This window comes from Rhamphochromis longiceps, linkage group LG4, assembly GCF_057381845.1.
Source record: "Rhamphochromis longiceps isolate RC_006_pf linkage group LG4, R_longiceps_female_GT1.1, whole genome shotgun sequence".
Taxonomy (NCBI): Eukaryota; Metazoa; Chordata; class Actinopteri; order Cichliformes; family Cichlidae; genus Rhamphochromis; species Rhamphochromis longiceps.
The window spans coordinates 13,171,152-13,188,640 of NC_140560.1; the positions used below are offsets into that span (position 1 = coordinate 13,171,152).

At 40.4% G+C, this 17,489-nt stretch overlaps 1 long non-coding RNA gene across 2 annotated transcripts; it reads left to right on the forward strand.

Annotated features, from left to right (window-relative positions):
- The first annotated feature begins 11,859 nt into the window (after positions 1-11,859).
- Positions 11,860-17,229, forward strand: LOC146671184 (uncharacterized). Of its 2 annotated transcripts, none has more exons than XR_014911411.1 (2): positions 11,860-13,294; positions 16,912-17,229. It is a non-coding gene; the product is annotated as an uncharacterized LOC146671184 (long non-coding RNA). The 2 variants fall into 2 exon arrangements; XR_014911410.1 differs by having other exon boundaries at positions 16,915-17,229.
- Positions 17,230-17,489: the final 260 nt, after the last annotated feature.

A 17,489-nucleotide genomic window follows, 5' to 3' on the forward strand; every position in this document is an offset into this window, starting at 1 on the left:
CTTTGCGATCAACTTGCAAGACTTCCACGGTATCCATGCGTGTTTACGGCTACTGTGGAGGTCACGTGCTTCCGGCTACTGTGGAGGTCACGTGCTTCCGGCTACTGTGGAGCTCCACAGTGGCTGCAGCCAGACCCTTCTCACTAAAACTAAACAAAGGAAAGAAGGATGGAAGGAAGGATCACAAGCATTGTCACAAAGGAAAGAAGGATGGAAGGAAGGATCACAAGCATTGTCACAAAGGAAAGAAGGATGGAAGGAAGGATCACATGCATTGTCACAAAGGAAAGAACGATGGAAGGCAGGATGACATGCAATGTCACAAAGGAAAGAAGGATGGAAGGAAGAATCACATGCATTGTCACAAAGGAAAGAAGGATGGAAGGAAGGATCACATGCATTGTCACAAAGGAAAGAAGGATGGAAGGAAGGATCACATGCATTGTCACAAAGGAAAGAACGATGGAAGGCAGGATGACATGCAATGTCACAAAGGAAAGAAGGATGGAAGGAAGAATCACATGCATTGTCACAAAGGAAAGAAGGATGGAAGGAAGGATCACATGCATTCTCACAAAGGAAAGAAGGATGGAAGGAAGGATCACAAGCATTGTCACAAAGGAAAGAAGGATGGAAGGAAGGATCACATGCATTGTCACAAAGGAAAGAAGGATGGAAGGAAGGATCACAAGCTTTGTCACAAAGGAAAGAAGGATGGAAGGAAGGATCACATGCATTGTCACAAAGGAAAGAAGGATGGAAGGATGGATCACAAGCTTTGTCACAAAGGAAAGAAGGATGGAAGGAAGGATCACAAGCATTGTCACAAAGGAAAGAAGGATGGAAGGAAGGATCACAAGCATTGTCACAAAGGAAAGAAGGATGGAAGGAAGAATCACATGCATTGTCACAAAGGAAAGAAGGATGGAAGGAAGGATCACATGCATTGTCACAAAGGAAAGAAGGATGGAAGGATGGATGACATGCAATGTCACAAAGGAAAGAAGGATGGAAGGAAGAATCACATGCATTGTCACAAAGGAAAGAAGGATGGAAGGAAGGATCACATGCATTGTCACAAAGGAAAGAAGGATGGAAGGATGGATCACAAGCTTTGTCACAAAGGAAAGAAGGATGGAAGGAAGGATCACAAGCTTTGTCACAAAGGAAAGAAGGATGGAAGGAAGGATCACATGCAATGTCACAAAGGAAAGAAGGATGGAAGGAAGGAAGGAAGGATCACAAGCTTTGTCACAAAGGAAAGAAGGATGGAAGGAAGGATCACATGCAATGTCACAAAGGAAAGAAGGATGGAAGGAAGGAAGGAAGGATCACAAGCTTTGTCACAAAGGAAAGAAGGATGGAAGGAAGGATCACATGCAATGTCACAAAGGAAAGAAGGATGGAAGGAAGGAAGGAAGGATCACAAGCTTTGTCACAAAGGAAAGAAGGATGGAAGGAAGGAAGGAAGGATCACAAGCTTTGTCACAAAGGAAAGAAGGATGGAAGGAAGGATCACAAGCTTTGTCACAAAGGAAAGAAGGATGGAAGGAAGGAAGTAAGGATCACAAGCTTTGTCACAAAGGAAAGAAGGATGGAAGGAAGCAAAGATCACAAGCTTTGTCACAAGTGCAATACTTTAATTTTCTGCTGCTCATTCCTGTGCAATATCCCATCTGCCCTCCCGTCATATTTCTTTTCAAGATTTTCTTATTTAATCACTAATGTACATATATTTATATTTATAAATACATATATATTCAGTCATCTTTTCTCTTTTACCATGTCTCTCTAATATTTTGCTCCTTGCTATTTTTCTATTTTCTTTATTATCTTATTTTATTTTAATATATTTTCTCCTACTGTGCATGCTGCTGAGTGACTGCTGCTCGTCAAACACATTTAATTGCAATGTTGACCCTGTGCTAACTTACATATGACAAATAAATCTGAAAACTGAAACTAAACTAAGGAAAGAAGGATGGAAGGAAAGATCACAAGCTTTGTCACAAAGGAAAGAAGGATGGAAGGAAGGATCACAAGCTTTGTCACAAAGGAAAGAAGGATGGGAGGAAAGATCACAAGCTTTGTCACAAAGGAAAGAAGGATGGATGGAAGGATCACATGCATTGTCACAAAGGAAAGAAGGATGGAAGGAAGGAAGGATCACAAGCATTGTCACAAAGGAAAGAAGGATGGAAGGAAGAATCACATGCATTGTCACAAAGGAAAGAAGGATGGAAGGAAGGATCACATGCATTGTCACAAAGGAAAGAACGATGGAAGGCAGGATGACATGCAATGTCACAAAGGAAAGAAGGATGGAAGGAAGAATCACATGCATTGTCACAAAGGAAAGAAGGATGGAAGGAAGGATCACATGCATTGTCACAAAGGAAAGAACGATGGAAGGCAGGATGACATGCAATGTCACAAAGGAAAGAAGGATGGAAGGAAGAATCACATGCATTGTCACAAAGGAAAGAAGGATGGAAGGAAGGATCACAAGCATTGTCACAAAGGAAAGAAGGATGGAAGGAAGGATCACATGCATTGTCACAAAGGAAAGAATGATGGAAGGCAGGATGACATGCAATGTCACAAAGGAAAGAAGGATGGAAGGAAGAATCACATGCATTGTCACAAAGGAAAGAAGGATGGAAGGAAGGATCACATGCATTGTCACAAAGGAAAGAAGGATGGAAGGAAGGATCACAAGCATTGTCACAAAGGAAAGAAGGATGGAAGGAAGGATCACTTGCATTGTCACAAAGGAAAGAACGATGTAAGGCAGGATGACATGCAATGTCACAAAGGAAAGAAGGATGGAAGGAAGGATCACATGCATTGTCACAAAGGAAAGAAGGATGGAAGGCAGGATGACATGCATTGTCACAAAGGAAAGAAGGATGGAAGGATGGATCACAAGCTTTGTCACAAAGGAAAGAAGGATGGAAGGAAGAATCACATGCATTGTCACAAAGGAAAGAAGGATGGAAGGAAGGATCACATGCATTGTCACAAAGGAAAGAAGGATGGAAGGATGGATGACATGCAATGTCACAAAGGAAAGAAGGATGGAAGGAAGAATCACATGCATTGTCACAAAGGAAAGAAGGATGGAAGGAAGGATCACATGCATTGTCACAAAGGAAAGAAGGATGGAAGGATGGATCACAAGCTTTGTCACAAAGGAAAGAAGGATGGAAGGAAGGATCACAAGCTTTGTCACAAAGGAAAGAAGGATGGAAGGAAGGATCACATGCAATGTCACAAAGGAAAGAAGGATGGAAGGAAGGAAGGAAGGATCACAAGCTTTGTCACAAAGGAAAGAAGGATGGAAGGAAGGATCACATGCAATGTCACAAAGGAAAGAAGGATGGAAGGAAGGAAGGAAGGATCACAAGCTTTGTCACAAAGGAAAGAAGGATGGAAGGAAGGATCACATGCAATGTCACAAAGGAAAGAAGGATGGAAGGAAGGAAGGAAGGATCACAAGCTTTGTCACAAAGGAAAGAAGGATGGAAGGAAGGAAGGAAGGATCACAAGCTTTGTCACAAAGGAAAGAAGGATGGAAGGAAGGATCACAAGCTTTGTCACAAAGGAAAGAAGGATGGAAGGAAGGAAGTAAGGATCACAAGCTTTGTCACAAAGGAAAGAAGGATGGAAGGAAGCAAAGATCACAAGCTTTGTCACAAGTGCAATACTTTAATTTTCTGCTGCTCATTCCTGTGCAATATCCCATCTGCCCTCCCGTCATATTTCTTTTCAAGATTTTCTTATTTAATCACTAATGTACATATATTTATATTTATAAATACATATATATTCAGTCATCTTTTCTCTTTTACCATGTCTCTCTAATATTTTGCTCCTTGCTATTTTTCTATTTTCTTTATTATCTTATTTTATTTTAATATATTTTCTCCTACTGTGCATGCTGCTGAGTGACTGCTGCTCGTCAAACACATTTAATTGCAATGTTGACCCTGTGCTAACTTGCATATGACAAATAAATCTGAAAACTAAAACTAAACTAAGGAAAGAAGGATGGAAGGAAGGATCACAAGCTTTGTCACAAAGGAAAGAAGGATGGAAGGAAGGATCACATGCATTGTCACAAAGGAAAGAAGGGTGGAAGGAAGGATCACATGCATTGTCACAAAGGAAAGAAGGATGGAAGGAAGGATCACATGCATTGTCACAAAGGAAAGAAGGATGGAAGGAAGGATCACATGCATTGTTACAAAGGAAAGAAGGATGGAAGGAAGGATCACAAGCATTGTCACAAAGGAAAGAAGGATGGAAGGAAGGATTACATGCATTGTCACAAAGGAAAGAAGGATGGAAGGATGGATCACAAGCTTTGTCACAAAGGAAAGAAGGATGGAAGGAAGGATCACAAGCTTTGTCACAAAGGAAAGAAGGATGGAAGGAAGGATCACATGCATTGTCACAAAGGAAAGAAGGATGGAAGGAAGGATGACATGCATTGTCACAAAGGAAAGAAGGATCGAAGGAAGGATCACATGCATTGTCACAAAGGAAAGAAGGATGGAAGGAAGGATCACAAGCTTTGTCACAAAGGAAAGAAGGATCGAAGGAAGGATCACAAGCTTTGTCACAAAGGAAAGAAGGATGGAAGGAAGGAAAGATCACAAGCTTTGTCACAAGTGCAATACTTTAATTTTCTGCTGCTCATTCCTGTGCAATATCCCATCTGCCCTCCCGTCATATGTCTTTTCAAGATTTTCTTATTTAATCACTAATGTACATATATTTATATTTATAGATACATATATATTCAGTTATCTTTTCTCTTTTACCATGTCTCTCTAATATTTTGCTCCTTACTATTTTTCTATTTTCTTTATTGTTTTATTTTATTTTAATATATTTTCTCCTACTGTGCATGCTGCTGAGTGACTGCTGCTCGTCAAACACATTTAATTGCAATGTTGACCCTGTGCTAAGTTGCATATGACAAATAAATCTGAAAACTGAAACTAAACTAAGGAAAGAAGGATGGAAGGAAAGATCACAAGCTTTGTCACAAAGGAAAGAAGGATGGAAGGAAGAATCACAAGCTTTGTCACAAAGGAAAGAAGGATGGGAGGAAAGATCACAAGCTTTGTCACAAAGGAAAGAAGGATGGATGGAAGGATCACATGCATTGTCACAAAGGAAAGAAGGATGGAAGGAAGGATCACATGCATTGTCACAAAGGAAAGAACGATGGAAGGCAGGATGACATGCAATGTCACAAAGGAAAGAAGGATGGAAGGAAGAATCACATGCATTGTCACAAAGGAAAGAAGGATGGAAGGAAGGATCACATGCATTGTCACAAAGGAAAGAACGATGGAAGGCAGGATGACATGCAATGTCACAAAGGAAAGAAGGATGGAAGGAAGAATCACATGCATTGTCACAAAGGAAAGAAGGATGGAAGGAAGGATCACATGCATTGTCACAAAGGAAAGAAGGATGGAAGGAAGGATCACAAGCTTTGTCACAAAGGAAAGAAGGATGGAAGGAAGGATCACATGCAATGTCACAAAGGAAAGAAGGATGGAAGGAAGGAAGGAAGGATCAGAAGCTTTGTCACAAAGGAAAGAAGGATGGAAGGAAGGAAGGAAGGATCACAAGCTTTGTCACAAAGGAAAGAAGGATGGAAGGAAGGAAAGATCACAAGCTTTGTCACAAGTGCAATACTTTAATTTTCTGCTGCTCATTCCTGTGCAATATCCCATCTGCCCTCCCGTCATATTTCTTTTCAAGATTTTCTTATTTAATCACTAATGTACATATATTTATATTTATAGATACATATATATTCAGTCATCTTTTCTCTTTTACCATGTCTCTCTAATATTTTGCTCCTTGCTATTTTTCTAATTTCTTTATTATTTTATTTTATTTTAATATATTTTCTCCTACTGTGCATGCTGCTGAGTGACTGCTGCTCGTCAAACACATTTAATTGCAATGTTGACCCTGTGCTAACTTGCATATGACAAATAAATCTGAAAACTAAAACTAAACAAAGGAAAGAAGGATGGAAGGAAAGATCACAAGCATTGTCACAAAGGAAAGAAGGATGGAAGGAAGGATCACAAGCTTTGTCACAAAGGAAAGAAGGATGGAAGGAAGGATCACATGCATTGTCACAAAGGAAAGAAGTATGGAAGGAAGGATCACATGCATTGTCACAAAGGAAAGAAGGATGGAAGGAAAGATCACAAGCATTGTCACAAAGGAAAGAAGGATGGAAGGAAGGATCACAAGCATTGTCACAAAGGAAAGAAGGATGGAAGGAAGGATCACAAGCTTTGTCACAAAGGAAAGAAGGATCGAAGGAAGGATCACAAGCATTGTCACAAAGGAAAGAAGGATGGAAGGAAGGATCACAAGCTTTGTCACAAAGGAAAGAAGGAGGGAAGGATCACATGCATTGTTACAAAGGAAAGAAGGATGGAAGGAAGAATCACATGCATTGTCACAAAGGAAAGAAGGATGGAAGGAAGGATCACATGCATTGTCACAAAGGAAAGAAGGATCGAAGGAAGGATCACATGCATTGTCACAAAGGAAAGAAGGATGGAAGGAAGGATCACAAGCATTGTCACAAAGGAAAGAAGGATGGAAGGAAGGATCACAAGCTTTGTCACAAAGGAAAGAAGGATGGAAGGAAGGAAAGATCACAAGCATTGTCACAAGTGCAATACTTTAATTTTCTGCTGCTCATTCCTGTGCAATATCCCATCTGCCCTCCCGTCATATTTCTTTTCAAGATTTTCTTATTTAATCACTAATGTACATATATTTATATTTATAGATACATATATATTCAGTCATCTTTTCTCTTTTACCATGTCTCTCTAATATTTTGCTCCTTGCTAATGTGACCAGGAGATATTTTATTTTGTATTCTCACAATCAGTTATCATTGATTAATCATTTACCATTGTTAAATCGGTTGACAGAATAATCTTTTAATTACATCTGTGTTACTTTGAGTAAATATTAATGCACACTGATTGTTCAGTGAGGTTCTGTATCATTCTTGTTATCTACTTAAGTTGTTGCACTTTAGTGCAGTCACACCATACAGACCCACTAGTCCTGTTGGGCCCAGGCCTGCGTGTAGTTCTGCACGTACGCCGGCCTGTAACTACATGCACGCACTTATGTAACACACACGCACGTTCACCTACACACTTAGTAATAATAGGAGGGTCGTCTGAGGACAGTTTTCTGATAGATATACTTTCACAATAGACACGAATAGATATACACACCACACACACTGGTTTTCTCTGAGTGCTGGGCTGAGTGGAAACATCTGGAGGCCTTATAAGGAGAACTTGTGGAGTGAGGGGAACTTCCTGAGTTCTGAGAACTGACTGATACTTATCATGTGACTTGACGTCATCATTGTAATAAAAGCCTTGTGAGATGCTTGTTCGGGGGAGATCGGCTCTAAAAGGCTTGTGACGCTCATCTTCCCCATATGTACATATGTATAATAAAAATCACTATTCTGACATCTACTGAGACCATGCAGTCGTTTGTCTTCTCCTCAAAACTCGAATCATGACACTATTTTTCTATTTTCTTTATTATTTTATTTTATTTTAATATATTTTCTCCTACTGTGCATGCTGCTGAGTGACTGCTGCTCGTCAAACACATTTAATTGCAATGTTGACCCTGTGCTAACTTGCATATGACAAATAAATCTGAAAACTAAAACCAAGAGCACCTGGCTGCAGCCACTGTCCACTGTGGAGCTCCACAGTAACCGGAAACACGTGACCTCCACAGTAACCGGAAACACGTGACCTCCACACTAGCCGTAAACACGTAACTTCGGTTAAATCGACTTTGACAGCGAAAACTAAATTGCGTTTTTGTTACTATAAAATGGTTTTAAGTGGGGGGGGGGGGGTTAACACTCTGGGTTTGTTCAAAAAAAATTCACCATCCCCTAAATTGTTCGTGGCCAAAAGTGACACTTGCTGTTTCGCTGATTTATTATTATTTTTACAGTACATCGTGTTGTGCGTTCTGATTGCTGTAGACCATTGTCAATCAATCTAGTCCAGTGTCTCCTGTACAGGAGCGGTCCCTAATAGGCCCACGGACCGGTCCCGGTCCGTGAGTCCTTTGGTACCGTTCCGCGAGGGTTGATCCTCCGGTGTGAAATGTATGGTTGTAGTTGTGTGTCTTATTTTGAAAGAACTATTTACGCGTTACCATAGCGACCAGAGAGCGTTAAGAAGCAGAGAGGAGGATGTCACTGTCATTGTTGTTGGCGCACAGCTCAAGTCACGTTTATTATTATATTTACAAAATACCACAGTTTCTTTTTTTTATTCTTTTGTTGTATTTATCCGCGACACCTTAAAGGTAGTTCCCTGAAAATATTGTCTGACATTAAAGTGGTCTGTGGTGCAAAAAAGGTTGGGGACTCCCGCTGTACAGTACAGAATGCGTTTAGCTTGTCGAATTTACATAAATCTTCGATCGCTAGCAGTGTAACTCTGAAGTGCTGTACTGTACGTTTGGAAGTTTTCTCCCAAACAAACACAACAATGCCGACGAAACGTTTTGCACCCTCAAATGCACCTTTAGGTTTCATTCCATAATACTGGACTTGTGTTTCTACAAAGGTTTGAACTCTAAGAGTGTTTAAACAAAGAGAAAAGTGTGAAAATGTTCATTCCTGTCTGAGAAAAGTGTATAAAGCATGTAGTGAGGGGTTTTACAGTCTTAACATCTGTAATAATTGTAAAAAATAAAGTTGGCTATGGATTTCACCTACCGCGGGTTATTTTTTGAACGTAACACCAGCGATAAACGAGGCACCGCTGTATTATTAATAGTAGTGTCTGGGACATCTAATTGATTAACATCAACATTGATTATTATGCACTATTATTTTTGTTCAAGGAGAGCCAAAAATATACAACTCTCTCTCAGCTTGTTTGTTGCCAAAAATGGCCACTTTTTGTGTATGTTCACAAAATGCTATAAAATGTATATTTCTTAAAACATTTATCTACTTTTACCGACGTGACTCTTTAAAATAGCACCAGTCCTTTTCATCAAAATCAAAATTGTATCTAAATGTTTTACTCTTTATAGCCAGTTAGGTTATATATTACCATTAACTTTTCTGGTAAAACGGTGATAAAGTCCTAATGTTTTCATGAAACTTCCTTTTTTTCCCCATCTGAGCATCGGGGAAAAGGCCGTCTTGCAATTGTTGAGGTCACTAGTGTGTGCCCCATTTCTTCCAGGATCACTCTCTTTATAGGTTTTAGTGGACTCCTAGTACTGCGAAGTGGTTTCATGGTACAAAGGGATTGTATTCCAAGATCTGGGAGACTGTAGAAATGAGCAGTGATGCCCTTCCTACCATCTTTCCAGAAAAATAAGTGATCTGTAAGCTGTTAGGCTGACTTACAGCAGCAGCACTTTCTGCACCTGCATAAACTCCAGGACACATTTACTAACGGTGTTTGTTGCTGTATGTGCAGCTTTGAATTTTTTAATAATATATATTTTGTTAATATTTTGGCTATGGTGTCTTGTTATGAAATGTAAAAGAGTAAAAGTGTTTTTAGCAGGTGCTTCAAAGCTAAGTTTGACTGGGAAACTCAAAGCTCAATTGGCTGTATCAACAGAAATTCACTGCAGCCTATGTAATATTTCATGCGTCATAATTTATTCTACTCTATCTTGCAAATACATATTTGTGTGGCAATGTCATGCACAACACACATAACTATTAGATCCTTAAGATCAAACCCGTGTCATTGTTTTGGTCCACTGCAGTGCAGTAGTCAAAAAAAAGAATAAGTGTCCACAGATAGCCAGGATAGAGCCCAGAGTGTTAATGTTTAAAATGTATAAAAATATTATTGATTACAATTCTTTACTGTTAATATCAACAATAAGCTTTTTATTTTGAAATTACAAGTTTAAAAAAATGCTGTTACATTTACATTTAATGCTGTTTCACTGTAATCATTTATTATAAGTATGGACACAGAATCAAGTGAACAACATTTTGAAATAAGTTTAATTGGAATTTTGTACTATGCAAAAACAAAACAACAACAACAACAACAACATATTAAACAAACACAGCCAGTGCCTTCATTTGTCCATTACATGTCAAACATAGCACTGACCCTTAGCCCCTGATCATCAGCACATGCTTTCAAAAAGAGCTCCATGTCCTTTGCAAACTGAAAAACAAAGAGGAACAAGTCCCTTGCTCCAGTGTCTTCTTCCTCTGACATGTCTCTTAAGACCCTCTGCTGGTCCCCTTGATTTAAGGACAGATATTTGGGCATTGTTACATGTGCCTTATTTTGGACAGCCCACTGCACAGCAGGACGCAGATCTTCAACAACTGCTGGCTCCTGTGTCAGGCAAATGGGGATGAAAACATAGTTATTTCTCTGTTGCAGAACAGTTTTTTAACAGTTATTCAAATGTCACTAACCATGTAATTACACTACTGTTTAAAGTGAATACTGACCTGACTGACTTCCTGGAACTTGCGCTTTTTCAGTCTGAAAATGGGCACGTGTTGTCCTTCAAGCACAGCTTTGGCTTCCTCTCTCCAGTGTGCAAATAGCTTGCCAGAGCTACGAAGAGTAAGGCCACAGTGAGGGCATGTCATTTTCATGGACTTTCCATCAGCTGCAGTTTTATTGAACACAGAGGGTAGAGCTTATGAATGTTCTAACAAAGACTCAGAAAATGGTTCAGATACCGAAGACAAAACCTTGGGGGGGGGAGACGGGTCTCCTCGAAGAGTTCAGCGGGGAGCAGTCCTGATAATGGTGGCTGACTTGGCATTGAAGAATGCTGACAAGACAATAAATGCCTTGCCATATCCCCACGCCGTATGATTGTAATCTTACAGACAGGGCAGTGAAAGTGTCCTGTTGTCCTACAAGGCTGCCTGCACCGGCATATCATTTTATCTGTAAGAGAAAAAAACAAACAAACAAACAGATGTAATTTAAATGTAGTTGTATAGAATGCAATCAATTTGTCTAACAATCAGATTGTACATGTTAACAAAAACATCCAAGCCAACCTCAATAATGAAAGCAAAATGGTATGGATCACAAAAGTTATGTCAAGAAAAGTGGTGAAAAGTAAATAAAAATATATTTTATAAAAACACTATTTTTGTTGCAGATGAATGCACTGAACTGTACAATATCAACAGCAACTTTTAAGTCAACAAAGATACTGCAGAAGTGCTTAAAAAAGTGCATATTTATAACTATAAAGTATATTTAATACAAACATACCTTTTAAAGGCAAAGCATTTTTTATATGCACACTTAGATGCTCCTCAATCTTTGCCCTGACAGTAGGGCTGAAAGTGGGGCACAGAGGGCAGTGAAAGAGTCCTCTGCAACACGTGTTGCATTCCTGCAATTCTGGCTTTAAGCCTGAATTCCAGATTGATGTGTGCATCTAAAACACAGAGAGAAACAGATAAACACCATATACACATTTAAGTTAAGGTTTTAGCAGAAATAACAATTTACACTTGGCATGTAATAGATTTGGGAAGAAAATTCTTGAAAAAAAAAACCCAAATATTTTAAAAGACACTTTAATCTGTGAGATATGTTTCTATTGACATATAACAGTCAATTGAACAGAGGCTAACTAAAATCTGGGCAATAAAAAAGCTGTACAGAAAAGAATGGCGAATAGAAGTATTGATAAATATATAAATCTGTTTGTGATGAAATTTGCAGTGTTGACGCTAACCAAAGGTGTCACAAGTACACACGTTCCTTACTACAGTTTAGACTAATGGAGCCTGGCTGACGGTCTAGTGGTGTCAGACGGACGGCCAGGAGCTACACTGAGTGATGGGCCCCGAAATATGAGAGGTAAGCACCGCCTGTTGATGGATCTCCAAAGGTGCCGAATTGGAAATTGAGCGCTAAATTAAAGGTTCACTCAGTGGGGCTTCTGTTCTGTCCGGGGTGATTTTGGGGTAATTAGTGTTAAAGGCAGGGAATAGTGAACGGAGTAAATGTATTGCTGTTTATTGTGGGAAGCGAATTTTGAGTTAAGAGGTTATATGAGGTTAAAATAATACGGTTTAAGGTGTGTGGAAACCGATGTGGGTGGCTGGATGCCAGCAGTCACCTGGGTAGTGTAGGGGATTTGATCCAATCGATTAGCAGAGACGCGGTCTCGGGCGTCAGGTAATTAAACGGGGGGGCTGAGAGCTCACCGTGAGGCTTTTAAAACAAGTAAATTTATTTAGGACTGGAGACGCGGTCTCCTATGAATGCAGTTGTTCAGCAGGTGGCACTGACCCCTAATCGCGGACGCGTGGTTAGGTTTTAGCCCGGAGTTGGCCTTCCGCGGGGATTCGGACTCCCGTCAAAAAGGCTAGACAATCAATGGGTGATTGTCTTATACTGCATTTTTTGATCGACAGGTCTGGGACCGGCCGGGACCACACAACGTCGTTGGTCTGAGAGTTTTAAGTAAAGCTGAAGGCGTGGGTTTGGTACCAGCGCCGGACGTGGAGCTCCTTTCCAGCTGCGGGAAACGGTTATAAATTAAGTAGAATTTAGTAATTTGACCGTTTTTCAAGGCGGCGTACTTGAGACGTGTAATTGATCAGCAAGAGCGAGGCTCTGGGCTGAAAGATGCTTTTAAATTAGTGGAAAAATTTAGGAACACCAGCAGAGAAATAGAGAAGAGAAGTTGTTCTGGCATATGGTGTTTTCTTAGGAATTCGAGCGCTATCGGGAGGGCGTTCCCGAGGCGTGTATTGACCAGCAAGGCTAGGCCTGGGCTATAGGTGCTTTTAAATTAGTCAAAAAGTTAGGTGTAACCTCTTCTGGCATATGACGTCTATGCGGGCCCGTGTGTATATAGATTATAAATTACCTGTGTGTGTGAATAAGTTGTATAAATCTGTTAGATCTGAAACTCCGGCTAAAGACTTCATCTCTAGAAAAAACTCTTTTCTCTTCTCTCCCTCTTTCTCTCAGTTGGGATTCTGTGTGTGTATGTGTGCTGGAGGAAAAAAAAAAAGGAAAAGGGTCTCTCTCTGTCTCTGTGAGAGAAAAAAGGTGGGGGCCGAGTGAGCCCGCGGGGCCGAGCGGGTCCGCGGGAGCGAGCGTGTATGCTGTATAGAGGAGAATGAGGAAGAAGGGAGTGGGAAGGAGCGAGTGAAAAGAGTAACCGAGTATTTGGTGATTTTTTATTATTTCAGAGGCTCTGGGTAAGAGTTTTGACTATATTGATTTAATTCTGTGGTTTTGGAGTTGGCGACTTTAGCTGTGAGAGTTGTGAAAAGAGCAGGTTTTTCTTTTGTTGTGATGTTGTGATGTTAAGTATAAATTCAATAGACTGTGAGTAATCGGTGTTTTTCTGCCTAGTGTGCTGCGTGGAAGACACAGAAGTGTAGAAATGTTTGTGGTTTATCTTTGTTTGACGTTTTATATAGAGTTGGTTGATTCAGGGTGATTTCTCCCGTTTAAGGGAGGAGTTGGATTGTGGTTATGTTAAAGCTTTTGCTGTAGGGGTATGTGTGTGATTTTGTGCTGGCTTCGCATGTTTAAATGGATGCATAGAAGTTTGTGAGTGAGAAATTGTTATGGTGGGGTTTAAAGTTAGTAAAGAGTCAAACAACGCCCACTGTTTTAAAAAGGCCCAAAACATCATGAAAGACACCTCACATCCTGGCCACTCCCTGTTCGAACTGTTGCCCTAAGGCAGACGGTACAGGGCAATCAGAGTAAGGACTAATAGACTCAACCACAGCTGTTATCCAACTGCAATAACACATCTGAATACTACAAAATGTCCATCACGCCACTCTTGTGTTAATCTATGCACAAGAGTGAAGCCTGTGTGTGGGAATACTTAGTATTTTAAGTATTCTATCTATTTTATTTATTGAATTTTATTGTTTTATTTAGATTTTGATATTGCTAGGGATGATGCAATGATCGGGGACCATTCTTAATTTCGTTGGTCTCATGACAATGACAATAAAGTTTCTGATTCTGAAATCAACCCTACTCAAGAGTTCAATAATTTAGGCAGTTATGTTTATACAAATACTAAATGTATGTTTAGTGTCTTCATACAGGTGTTTTTTCTTAACCTGGAAACCTGAGTACGGCAGCAGAAGACAGGCCAAGCTTTGGCTAAAAATTCACGGCTGGACACCAGAGTTGTCCCCACCCCTCCCGGAAAAAAAAAAAAAAAAAAAAAAAGGGAGAGAATGTAGTTTTAGGCGTGTTTTTCTCGCTGAACTGCTCTGGGTGCTGTGTCCCTGAATCTCACCAGTGTTAACCTCTGGCGGAAGACATGGAGAAAAGGAAAAGATGTTCCTGGTAAATGACTGAAACAAATAAAACCACACACAACCAGAGAAAGGTATGAGAAGTGCGAGGAACAGACACATGTGCGTGTTAGAGAAATGCCTCATTTGAGAAGAAGTTAAATTAACCCATACACTGCATTTCGTTGCCCTGTACCTGTGCATGTGCAATGACAATAAAGTTGAATTCTATTCTATTTTATTCTATATACAGACGCACCCATACATGCAATGAAGAAACAGCTTACATACATGTGCACGTACATGCAAGGTTAAAGTAGCGACACTTAACATACACCTGTTTTTAAATGATATAGTTTATACATTACTGACAAATAAACTCTCTGGGTTGCAAGACAACAACTTAACGTCAAAAGACAAAGACACTGGTCTGATGATTAAGTGAGGACACGACAAATTTAGTGGTTAAAAGAGTCGAATTGGGACATGTTTTTGTTGATTGTTTAAGACAAATGACTACTGAATGATAGAAAATTCCTTTTTAGGTTTCTAAACAGGATCTTAAGAATTTTAACACGTATCTGTGTTGTCCTGTCAACTTGGGGGGTTATGAGTTGATTATGTGGTGAGAAAAAACAAAAGAGGGGGGAAAGGAGACCTCGTTGTTTCTCGCCTCTCTGGATAACACAGCCAACACAACACAGCCAACACAACATCATTTTCCTGTTCGCCTGTTTTGTTTTGTTTTTGTTTTTTCTGAAAGCCGAAGCTGACCTGGACTCCTACCCTCCCCTCTACCATCGTTGCCCTCTCCGCGACCATCTTTGACCCTTTGACCCCTGAAGGCCACAGCAGCTGGACTCACAACAACAACTTGAGGATGTCAACAGTGCTGCAAAAAAGCGATCTCATGCAGCAGAGATGGAGAGCACTAAACCTAAAGCCCGTTTTACTACACGGGGGAAATTCCCAGACTGCGTCAGCTGACAGAGCTGTGACGAGACGCGCATTAAGCCCGGAGGAAAAGGGAGGGTGAGCAAAAGAATGCTGACCTCTGAGAAGAGCCGAACAGCAGAGCTGCAGAAGGCCGTGGAGCAAAGTAAAGACAACATAAATAGACTCTGATCTGACGTGGAAGGAAAAGACTCTGAGGTCTTTGCCAGAAACTGAGCATGGCTCCGGAGGAGCTGGCTGCTAATTGAACTCATCAGTCAGACTTGGAGTTTCACGTACAGGACTTGTAATCAGGCGGAAGCTTGCTGGAGCAGGAGGTCGTCAGACCTGACGCAAAGCTCCAACAGCAGGAGCAAACCCTGAAAGAGTTACAGAAGCAAAAGGGTCAAGTTACAGGGAGAAGATGCAGGCAGCTGCAACAACGGATGCAAACAGACCCAAAGAGGAGGGCAGGACCCTAGGGCATGCTTCAAGCTGCTGGTTTACCTAAACTACAGAACAGGAGGGTGATGAACACAAACATACACCAACACACGAACACACACTTCTGCATGCGCCGACTTAGAATGAAGAGAAACACACAAATGAACACTTATGCACTCGTTGAGGGAGTGAAAACTGATACATACCCATGCACCAAAATCAAAATGTTGAGTTAATTCACTAAGAAGTGACACACAATGCTCCAGCTGCTGCAATGAAGAATGCTTTACTGACAAAGGCTCAATGCTGCACACGACAAAGTCAAATACAGAATTTGCTATAATAATAAGCCCAGAGGGCATTTGTGTGGTCTGGGGAGCAGAGTCCGGAGCGGTTTGGTTATGAAAACGATGCCTGTGCGAGATATCTGGGGCTTAAGGCCTCGACTCAATTGTTTACTGTACACTAAAAAGAAAAGAAAACAGCCTGAGCAGTGGTGCAGAGTGAAAACGATGAATTAATAACAGTGTGAGTCTTATTTCAGAGCGCCACATCATTGTGATGGAGATTTAATAAAAGGAGGGACACACGGACAAAGAAGAAGAGAAAGGGGGGGGCAGCCCTTGAACACGATTGCCTGAGGTATTAAAGTTCGGTACTAAATTCTGGTTTCCAGTGTGAGAAAAGTCACGCAGTGCCAGTAGTAGAGCTAGGTTGAGTGATGATTCTAAATTACTGTAAGTAAATCATCGTACCCCCGTTCAAGTTTCATGATAACGGGGATCTAGACTTTGTTGAACCCTAGGCAATTTGAACAGGTAAAATTTGAGTGACCAAGTAGCAGTTGAATAAAAGTCATTGAATAAGTGTTGAAATAAACTGGCAGAATTAAGAGAACTAAAACATTTCAAGAGCTCAAATTACTCAATATGGAAACGGTTCTATTTTGTTTCACGAACGCAAAACATATAGGTTTATGAATATGAAAAGGTTGAGGTGGTGTTGATTTGACTCTGTGTAGGTTTAGGTGGGTATTTTTATTGATGGGAGGAATATTCAGTGACAAGTCCTAAGACCCGGGCGTCTGTATTTTGTTTTTGTTATTTTTCATTTTATTTTGTTTTATATTTTGAACAGTGCACTGATTTTTGTTTCTGAATCTTTTCTTTAAGCAGATCTGCACATCGGAAATTACAAGCATTACACGTCGGCGAGAAAATTGTTGGAAGTGAGTTTCTCCGCATTGAAATGGGTTCTGGAGGAAACACTTGTGGGGACAATTAGAAATGAGAGTCCCTGTCTAAAAAAGGATTCAGCGAGGTAATCCAAACTCAAGTTCTTGTTTTCTTTTTGAGATGACGTCATTTTGCTGAGGGCGGAAACTAAATGCGGCGATGGTTTTCACTATCAGCAAAGAAAGAAAGAAATGGATGAATGGATGAAAGACTGGAAATAAAAACAAACGGACTGACTGGTAAAAGATGACAAGACTAGACCATGACTCAAGGTTAACCACCTCCACCTAGATAGGATAAAAGGGTGGATGAATTTATGTGTGTTTCTTTTTACAGGAGTAGAAGGATGACAAAATATTCGAGGAAGAGTGAACCTTTAAATGCCATTTTTGTGTCTTGTGTTGTTTACAGAGGTAACTGCGCAGCGTTAACATTTACATTTTCTTCCCTACAGGGTTACAGTTTTTAATGTTTTTCTATTACAGGATTTCTGGGCGGATGTGTGAAGAAACGGT